Source organism: Kryptolebias marmoratus, linkage group LG8 (assembly GCF_001649575.2).
Source record: "Kryptolebias marmoratus isolate JLee-2015 linkage group LG8, ASM164957v2, whole genome shotgun sequence".
Taxonomy (NCBI): Eukaryota; Metazoa; Chordata; class Actinopteri; order Cyprinodontiformes; family Rivulidae; genus Kryptolebias; species Kryptolebias marmoratus.
In genome coordinates this window covers 3943534-3953268 of record NC_051437.1, presented here as the reverse complement: position 1 = coordinate 3953268, position 9735 = coordinate 3943534, and the positions used below count along the sequence as shown (strand labels likewise).

Sequence of the window (9735 nt, the reverse complement as noted above, 5' to 3'; positions counted from 1 at the left end):
ATGTTTCTCAGCTGGCCTGGGAACGCCTTGGGATTCCCCCGGAGGAGCTGGCCCAAGTGGCTGGGGAGAGGGAAGTCTGGGTCTCCCTGCTTAGGCTGCTGCCCCCGTGACCTGACACCGAATAAGCGGAAGAAAATAGATGGATGGATGGATGGATGGATGGATTTTATAGATTGTTATTATCCATAAAGTCATTTCAATTCCTGTCATCGTGATTAAAATAACAGTAATCATTGGATAAAGTTGTTTTATTCAAGTCTCATTAAAATTGGTCCTGTGGTTTTTTGAGATATTTTGCTAACAGAAAAGAGCAATTAACAAACCAGCCACTAGGGAGCACAAGCCAGTGTATCTGTCATGCCAGTTCCAAGCCTGGGTATAATGAAGAGGTCTTCATTACACTTAAATGAAGAGGTCTTCATTACTGGGACAATTTTTTACAAACAAACTGTATAGCACCTTAAGAGCACCTTTGCACTTTAACTAGCACTTTAACAAGCACTTTGTTTAGCACTGCACTTTAAGCATGAATTTGCACATAAAGAACCATTTGCACACAAGAAGTTTTAAATATTTATTGAATTTTTATTGAGAATTTTAATAATTAGCATGTAGCCTTTTGTTCCAGGCTCTGCACAGCTGCTCCTTATTAAGAGGTGAGTTGGTTGTCTGTGAAAAGAAAAGAATTGTTAGTCAGAGGAAATAAGGTCTACTGTTTAGAAACTTAAGCAAATGTTTGCATAAAATCTGTTAAGTGTGAGTGCAGGAGAAGTGTAGTGGTGCTAAAAGTTAACAACTCACCTGTCTTTTCTGTGTGCTCTCCAGGGTGTTTGGACAAATACTTCCCCGGGGGTTCAGACACCATTTATAGGTTCCGGGAGAGGCCATGGAAAAGTGTGTGTGGGAGGGTTTGTTTTATGGTGTTTTATGATACTTGGGTGTAGGTTTAAAATATAAAGTATTTAAAAAAAATTATCTGGGAATATAGTGGTATTTTGATCAAATGTATTTTACAGATGGAAGTAGTAAATTGGAAAATGTCCCTGTGAGGAATGGTTTAGTCCGTTATCAGCCATGACTATTTAAGGTTGCAATTGTGTCTTGTGTGGGGTTCTTTTTTTGTTGCCTGATGCTGTTAGGCTGAATGGTACTGCACCAGAATAAAACTTGTTCTGACTTCCACTTGACTCTGCATGGATCATCATTCTTCCTGTAAATCCTACCACGAAGGGCGGTCGGTTGACACTTGGTAAATGGTGACGGTTGTGTCAAGGGTATCTGCCATAAAACATTTATGCCAAATAAACATGCTTTGTAACATTATACCGGATCAGTCTAGGCTGGGTTAACAATGGTGCTGTTGACAAACAGGGTGCCAGCTGTGCTACTGTTTTTCCATGAAGAGGAAAACATGCCAGGAAACAGAGGGAGAAGAGGAAAGTCAAGAGTGTAGGACTGAGGTTAGCAACTCTAAAAAGAGAATGACAGGCAAAGTTAGAGATGTGGCTAACATGATACAGAGAAGGAAGATACGTGTATTTTGTGTGCAAGAGACAAAGTGGAATGACAGCATAGCTTGCTGCATTTGAGCAGGGTTTAAGAGCTGTTTTACCATGGTGTGGATAGGAAAGAAATGGAGTAGAGGTGGTCCTGAAGGAGGAGCTAGCAAGGAATGTAGTCCAGGTGAAAAGGGTGTCAGACAGGGTGATGTGTCTGAAGGTAGAAGTAAAAAGTCTGTTGTTCAGTGTTGTCAGTGGTTATGCTCCACAGGTTATATGTGATGTGAAAAGAAAGAGAAATTCTGGAAGGATCTCAATGAAATGTTAGAGTATTCCCAGGGCGGAGAGAGTGGTGATTGGTGCAGATTTGAATGGACATGTTAGTGAAGGAAACAAAGGAGATGAGGAAGTGATGGGCAGGTTTGGTGTCAAGGAAAGGAACCAGGAAGGACATATGGTGATGGATTTTGCCAATAGGATAGAAATGGCTGTAGTAAATGCCTATTACCAAAAGAGGGAGGAACATAGGCTGATCTATAGGAGTACACAGCTAGACTACATTCTGTATAGCAGAGGTAACCTGAGGGTGATTGTGGACTGTGGACTGTGAGGTTGTGACAGGGGAAAGTGTGGCCAGACAGCATCAGATGGTGGTGTGTAGGATGACTGTTATGGTGAAGAAGAGGAAAATAGTTGAGGCACAGAGAAGACAAACAAATGTGGAAGTTGAGGAAGGAAGAAGGTTGTAAAGAACTCAGAAAGGAACTGTTTTAAAGGCACTAGATGGTAGGACCTTCCAGATGACTGGGCTACTACAGCAACAGTGATTAGAGGGACAGGTAGAAAGATGCTTGGTGTGTCATCTGGACAAAAAGTATGATAAGGAAACCTGGTGATGGAATAGTGAAGTTCAGAACTTTGTCCAGATAAAGAGGTTAGTCAGGAAGAAATTAGACAGCGAGAAGACTGAAGAGAGTAGACAGGAATATAGGGAGATGCAACATAGGGCAAAGACGGAGGCAAAACAGAAGGTGTATGATGAGTTGTACAAAAGGCTGGACACTAAGCAGGGAGAGAAGGACTTACATCAACTGCAAGACAGAGAGATCAGGCTGGAAAGGATGTGCAGCAGATTAGTCTTGTTAAAGATAGAAATTGTAATGTTCTAACAAATGAGGAGAGTGGGATGGGAAGATGGAAAGAGTACTTTGAGGACCTAATGAATAAAGAGAATGAAAGGAAAAGAAGAGTAGAGGCCACAGAAACTGTAGACCAGGAAGTGAGAAAGATCAGTGAGAATGAAGTTCGGAAAGCTTTGACGAGGATGAAAAAGGGGAAGGCAGTTGAGTCTGATGACATACCACTGGAGGTATGGAAATGACTAGAAGAGATGGCAGTGAGATTTTTGGCTTGAGTATTCAACAGCAATATTAAAACTGAGAAAAAGCCTGAGAAATGGAGAAGTGTACAGTGGCCAATTTTTAAGAACAATGGTGATGTACAGAGTTGTAGCAACTATGGGGGTATTAGTTGATGAATCACACAATGGAGATCTAAGAAAGAGAGTTGTGTAAGCTAGACTTAGATAAGAGATGGATATTTGTGAGCAGCAGTATGGTTTTATGCCAGGAAAGAGCACAGCAGATGCCATTTCTGCTTTGAGGATGTTGATGGAGAATTACAGGGAGGGTCAGAAAGAACTGCATTGTGTCTTTGTGGGTGCAGTCCCACCTCCAGGGTGGAGATGGGACTGCATCAAGGATCAGCTCTGAGCCCTGAGCCCCTACTCGTTTGCTCTGTTGATGGTCACACTAACAGATGAGGTCAGGCAGGAATCCCTGTGGACTATGATGTTTGCAAATGACATTGTGATCTGTGGTGAGAACAGGGAACATGTGGAGGATAACCTGAAGAGGTGGAGGTATGCACTTGAAAGACGAGGGATGAAAGTCAGCTGTAGCAAGACAGAATATGTGTGTGTGAATGAGAGGGACTGAGATGAGATGGTTTGGACATCTTCAAAGGAGGGACAGTGGGTATATGGGAGAATGATGTTAGAGATGCAGCTGCCAAGAAAAAGACAAAGAGTAAGGCCAAAAAGGAGATACATGTATACAGTTAGCAAAGACATGGAGGTAGTTGGAGTGAGGATAGGACAAAGAAGACAGAGTTAGATGGATGAGGATGACTTGCTGTGAGGACTCCTTAAACGGTCGCAAGAAAAATAAGAAGTAAAGAAAAATAAACACACTACAGGCCAAAAGATCATTTCTTTTTTGCTTTTGATGGCAGGCAATAATAAGTAGCAACCAAATCATTTTGATTTCCTGCTTCAATGTGCACAGTTTCACCTCAGCCTATTTTAGTGTTTAAAATACAATCAAAATTGTGCTCATGCAGATAATACAGCATTTTGTTTTACAATCAAATTCAGTTGAAGTGATGTAATTTGATTATTATCGCTGCACTGCAGCTATCTGAAACTCCCTTAATGTCATGCTTTTTAATCACGGCTTATCAACTGATACAAGCAAAAAATGACCAATTAGAGCTCAACAGCATTTATTGCTATCTGCAGGCTCTTCCCTGGAAAATCACCAATTTTTACATCACTATTACAACTGTTTGATGTTAGAAATTTCTGCAGTTTCCTTAAACTGTTTTAGAGTTGATGCTTTCTTAAAACAAGGTCAATCAGTGATTCCTCCCTTTTCTCTCTTCCCTTTCAGAGGAGGCTGTGAGTCTGAGGCCATGGACACACTGAGGCAGAAACACACTCAGAAATACATGTGAACACATCATATGTATGGGTAGAAGCAGAGACAAAACCACAATGCACTCACCAAAAAAACAAAAAACTTCTTAGAACTGTATTTCATACCTAGTGGATCATTTGTTCCACTGAAGGCTCATTCTGAGAAGATTCAAGTGTCCAGCTCCAGTAGACGTCATCCAGCAGGTTTAGTTTTCATAGCCGCCTGCATTAAAAGTGAAAAATGTTTCCACAAAGCAGCAGAGCTGGTTTCTAAAATCACAAAGTGTGACTAACAATGTTGACACATTAAACATACAGTACTGTTGACACAACTCCTTCAATGCCTCAGAGTAGAAAACGTAAGAATTGGTTGAGCTGATCCTGTCTAATCTAACCTAAACACAATAGTTAAAAAACATTACAAATACTTTTAACAAGGTCTCTCTTCTTTCTGTTAAATGCATTTTATTATGTTGACATGATTGTGTTTAACATGCAGACAGGATGCAGCTATAGAACAGAAATTTAAATATACATTTTAATATAAAATTATTCTTTTTTATTTCATTAATTTTATTTTTTAGTAAAGCACAGTTTTACCATAAATGTGAAGCCAATTATTATGTGTTTAAATATTTAGATTTTTTTTTTAAACTTTAAAAGCATTTTGTTTGTATTTGATACTGAACTGAAGCTTGTTACAAGCCCTTATTTCTTAAAGGGATATTTCAGACTTTCTGAAACTGTACCTGAAAGACGTCAGTTTAGAGAAACACACACATTTTAAGTCTGACATAACTGACAAGCTATCAAATGTTATTGGTCCTAATAGTTCATGTTATTTTACTTTCAAATATCCAATGAAATTTTCAATAGACTGAAATGAAGCCATTGGTCCTAATAGTTTGTTATTCTGCTTTTAAATGTCCATTGAAGTTTCCCGTAGATTGAAATAAAAAGAACTTAAGACTGAGACAATGTATTCATAGTACCAAACAAACATTTGATTTTAATTAGAATGTCCATTTCTATTTCAAATTTTGTTGAAAGATATATTTTTAAATTTGTGTTTATAATTTTATTTCACCATTTTGTTTATAATTAATATTCTATTTCCTGTGTAAAATCACAGCTTGTTATTTATAAATCTTTTTCTGCTTTTGTTTGATAGAAAAACGTGATCATTAGCACTAAATGTTTTATAGCACTTAATTATTGATGTCAATAAAGTTGTTTTAAATTTTCTAAATTTGTATCTTTTTTAAATTTAAAATACATTAAATTACAATGGTTCTTATTAACTCACTTATATCTTATTCCTTTTTTTGGATGTGCTGTAGAGCAACAGAAGTTAGAAAATGTGTCCAAAACTTTATTGTCACTAACCATTGTCAGTTACTGCATCTTCCACAGTTCAAGTAGTTGCTAGTATGTTTGTGCATCACAACCTTCAGATTGTGATTCACGCACAGAGCTGAGATTTTTAAGTTTTGCTTTATAGATAAATGTAGCATTTTATGGGTTTTAAAACTATAGTTCACTAAGCTTCTAGCCTTGCTTTTCTGCTCATAGGAAACACAATGGCTTTGTCTGAAATCATACATGAACTAGAGAAATGCATTTTCTGTTAAAATACAGTATGGATGAGGTGTAGTGAACGACCTTGCTGAATTTTGCTGAAGAAGCTGATGCTGAGTTATCAAAGTTAAAACAAGGAGAATGGAACAGAACAGAACGGAAAGGAAAGGAAATGAGATGAGCAAAATGGAGAGAGCAAAACAATAACCGAAAGCCATGTGAGGGACCAAGTAGTAAAGGCATAGAGGACACAGAAAAATATCTTTAAACTGGGTTTTTATTGCACCCAAAAAAAGAAGTTCAAAAATAACAAAGGTCAAAAAATAGTTGATGGACACCTTCTTGCTGCCTAGCAAATGGTTGGTCCTGTTGAGCTGTCATTGTGTTGTCAAAGTCCTTTGTCCTTCACCACGCCTCTTGCCCAGATAGGAAACAGCCGATTCCCCAAACCAAATAACTCACGAAAAGAACACAATTAATAACAGAAGACATGATAAATTCATAAAATATTACTGTGGTTTCTAAAATGTAATTTTTAAATTTAAAGAAATAAACAAATTACGTCAATAGCAAATTTAACTGCAAACAAACTAATAGAGGTGAGTGTGTGGACTGAATTTACCAATGTGTGGCTGAGGCCTTCACAAGCTAACTGGAGCAAAATGGTAGCCGAAAGCTAACGAAAGCAAATAGTCAAAAGTTCAAAAGAGCAACATAGCAGTCAAAAGTTTAAAGGAGCAGAATAGTGAAAGGTTAAAAAGGGCCAGATGGTAGCAAAAAGCTAAAAGAAGCAAAGTGGTAGCAAAAAGCTACAAGAAACAAAACAGTAACAAAAAGGAGCATAATGGTATCTAAAAGAAAAAAAGCAAAGTAGTAGCTAAAAGGAGCGAAAAAGTATCTAAAAGGTAAAAAGACCCGGATGATGGTGAAAAGAGTCAAGATTCAAAGTGTTTATTGTCATCTGCACAGCTGGAAACATGTTTCCCTGAACAATGAAATTCTTTCTTTGCTGTACACAATGAACCAAACAACAGTTTAGTTGACTCTAGTCAGCTGTTCAGAAATATTTACAAATAAATGAAAACTTAAATAAAATGAAATAATGGTAATACAAAACAGAGGTGAAAATATAAAACAAAATATAAGATCTGAAACATATAGGTAAGATAATAAAAGTAATGCAAAATAAGCCAAAATGCAGTCAGAATCTAAAAATGTGAAAACCAAACAAGTTTACAGTTAAGTATGCAATGAATTACAATGGGCAGTCAAGTAACAACACAATAGGATGGTTTTAGATATCAGTCACCTTTTTAGTAGTCTGATGGAGTTCTTGAATTTAGAAGTGCTGCATTTCACACTTTTGTACCTCCAGCCTGAAGTTTTAGGTGTTTTGAGTCAAATATTACAGGGATATTTCAATCATTTTGAAGTAGGGTTTTGTGAAAAAGAATTAATATCTTACCTGTTGGCTATAGTGAACAACCCAAGTTTGGAAAAATAAAGCTTAATTCTCAAATGACTGATGAGCTGATGTGAGTCCAGATGCAGCTAAGATGAAAGTGTGTTGTTGTTGACTTGAAACAACACAAATCTCCAAAATTTAATAGCAGCCCATGGAAATTCTGTTTAACCATACGCTACTGTCACGTAAAGCTAGGCCTCTCTTTTTACATATCACCTCATATTCAATTCACTTCAGTTCCGTTTAGTTACAATATATAGCAGTAAATCAACAAAAGTCATGAGTAGGGTCATACAGCAGACTTGGGACCATCTCTGCGAATCACCTAACTTCAATACACAAAGTCTGCACTCTCAGACACTCTGCATTAACAGCCCTATGCAAGAGGGAGAGTTTCACCTAAATTAAATCACTAGTATCTGAAAGGAAACCCAGATGTCTCTCTCATGATCTTATCAGACCAAGAGTGGTCATCGATCAAGCTCCCCCCCTTCTTCTAAACCCCAAGACAGCCATAAACTTATCACTTTTGTTCACTATGACCAAAATTTACATGTCAGCTCTCAAAACTGACATGCAGACTTCCTGACTCCGAAACAGCGACTAGTGGTTTCAATTCTGTTGGGTTTGACTGACTTAACACTCTGAGAAGAAAACACATCCAAGGCCTGTTTAAACTCAACTGATTATAAATTCAAATCAAAGAAACAACTACATTCCTGCAGGACTGGAAAGAAAGTCCCACATTGCCCCCTGTGGAGAATTCAAAGTTAAAATGTAAATATTTTCTGTTTTGCTTTTCATTAATTTGCATATCAGATATCATGTGAGAACATTATTTTACTGTGATCTAATATAGCATATTACATGTCCTTAAGTAAAACCCAACCAGTATTAGAAATTCTGTAATGTTACAAGTTTAAAAACATGTAATGTGCTTTCTTTCAGTGCTCATTAACCATGATTCATTTAGCTCTGATCGAGTCTGTTTATTTTTTAAAACTCAGACCATGCTCTTTGTCTTCGTCTTTGTTTGAAAGTGTAAACTTTAACCTCCAAGTATGTGTAATGTCTATTGGTTGAATGCTCACCGAAACACTAGCCATCTTTTAGAAACAGCGGCCATGAATAGACTAACAATATACAAAGCACAAACCCCGGCTTTGGTTTAAAAAGCCCCGAGTGCGCTTTGCTTCGTACTCTTCACCCTCCTTTTCTTCATCTCTGCTCATCCTCGTTTCCTCATTTGTTTTTAACTTCTTATCTTTTAGTTTGTGATCCTTATGTTTTTTCGCCTTGCCATTTTTATCATATTTTCCTTTCGAGACAAATTTTCCATTGTTAAGAAGTTTCTTTCCAGTTTATTTCGACGACCATAACTGACTTTAATTTAGGAAAAGTTAGTGAAGTTAAATTAAGTTAGTCAGAACTTTAGTTAAACACCATCTTGTCATCCTTCTTGAGACCGAAGTTCTCTTCGCCTCACCACCGCCAGTCCACTGGATGCCCATCTGAGTGTCGATCCAGCCAGCACTGCCTACTGAAAGCTGAACGACTGACTGTTGGACCGCCTAAAACTGGCCCAAAGATTCTTCTCAGCTCCCGCTGACTGAAAGATGTTCTGGAGACGATACCTCTAGGCCACCTTTCATCAAACCAAGGTCTAAATTCCCACCTGGTACTGAACACAGCGGCTGATTAAAAAAATCTACACTCGATAGAAACAAAATTATCCTAATAATCCTGGTGCTTCTGGTGAAACAGGGTACAGGTCTTTGGCTCTAATTTATTAATGTTTCCACTCCAGTTTTCCGAAATCCATAGTAATTATTGTCACTTCACCCTCATGTCACCTTTAATGTTTTAAACATGCTTTTGCCTTAAAGTTTTAACTTATTTGGTTTAATCTGACTCTCCTGTTCAACTTTTATGCTTATTCAACACCTCTTGTCAATATTTTGGTACCAAACATTCAGTAATTTTCATAACCTGCCATAATGCGTGATGTATTTGTTTGGTCAATAAATGTCACATAAATTGTGCAAAACTTAATTAAGTTGTGTGTGTGTGTTTTGATATACTTATGATCTTACTCCGAAGCAAAGAACTCATGGTTTAGGGTAACTTAACTTTTTGAGACTGATAAACATATAAATCCTAGATTTAAATAATTTCTCCCTCTTTCTGAGGGTGGTGCCCTGAGGTTAATTTATGAACTGTTAAGAATTCATAATGTCTCCATCATATTTCATGTACCCTGCTACACCATCTTCATCTACTTCCGCTTATCCGGGGTTGGGTCGCGGGGGCAGCAGCCTAAGCAGGGAGACCCAGACTTCCTTCTCCCCAGCCACTTGGGCCAGCTCCTCCGGGGGAATCCCAAGGCGTTCCCAGGCCAGCCGAGAAACATAGTCCCTCCAGCGTGTCCTGGGTCTTCC

The 9735-nt window shown here is 37.9% G+C and overlaps 1 protein-coding gene and 1 long non-coding RNA gene across 3 annotated transcripts in view; both read left to right on the top strand.

The window, feature by feature from the left end:
- Positions 1 to 9735, top strand: part of LOC108241808 (tyrosine-protein kinase SRK3-like) — a 113643-nt gene that overhangs the window by 50064 nt on the left and 53844 nt on the right. The gene's annotated exons all lie outside the window — the stretch shown is intronic.
- Positions 7 to 1182, top strand: LOC119617263. The gene is made up of 2 exons (XR_005233478.1): positions 7 to 656; positions 826 to 1182. It is a non-coding gene; the product is annotated as an uncharacterized LOC119617263 (long non-coding RNA).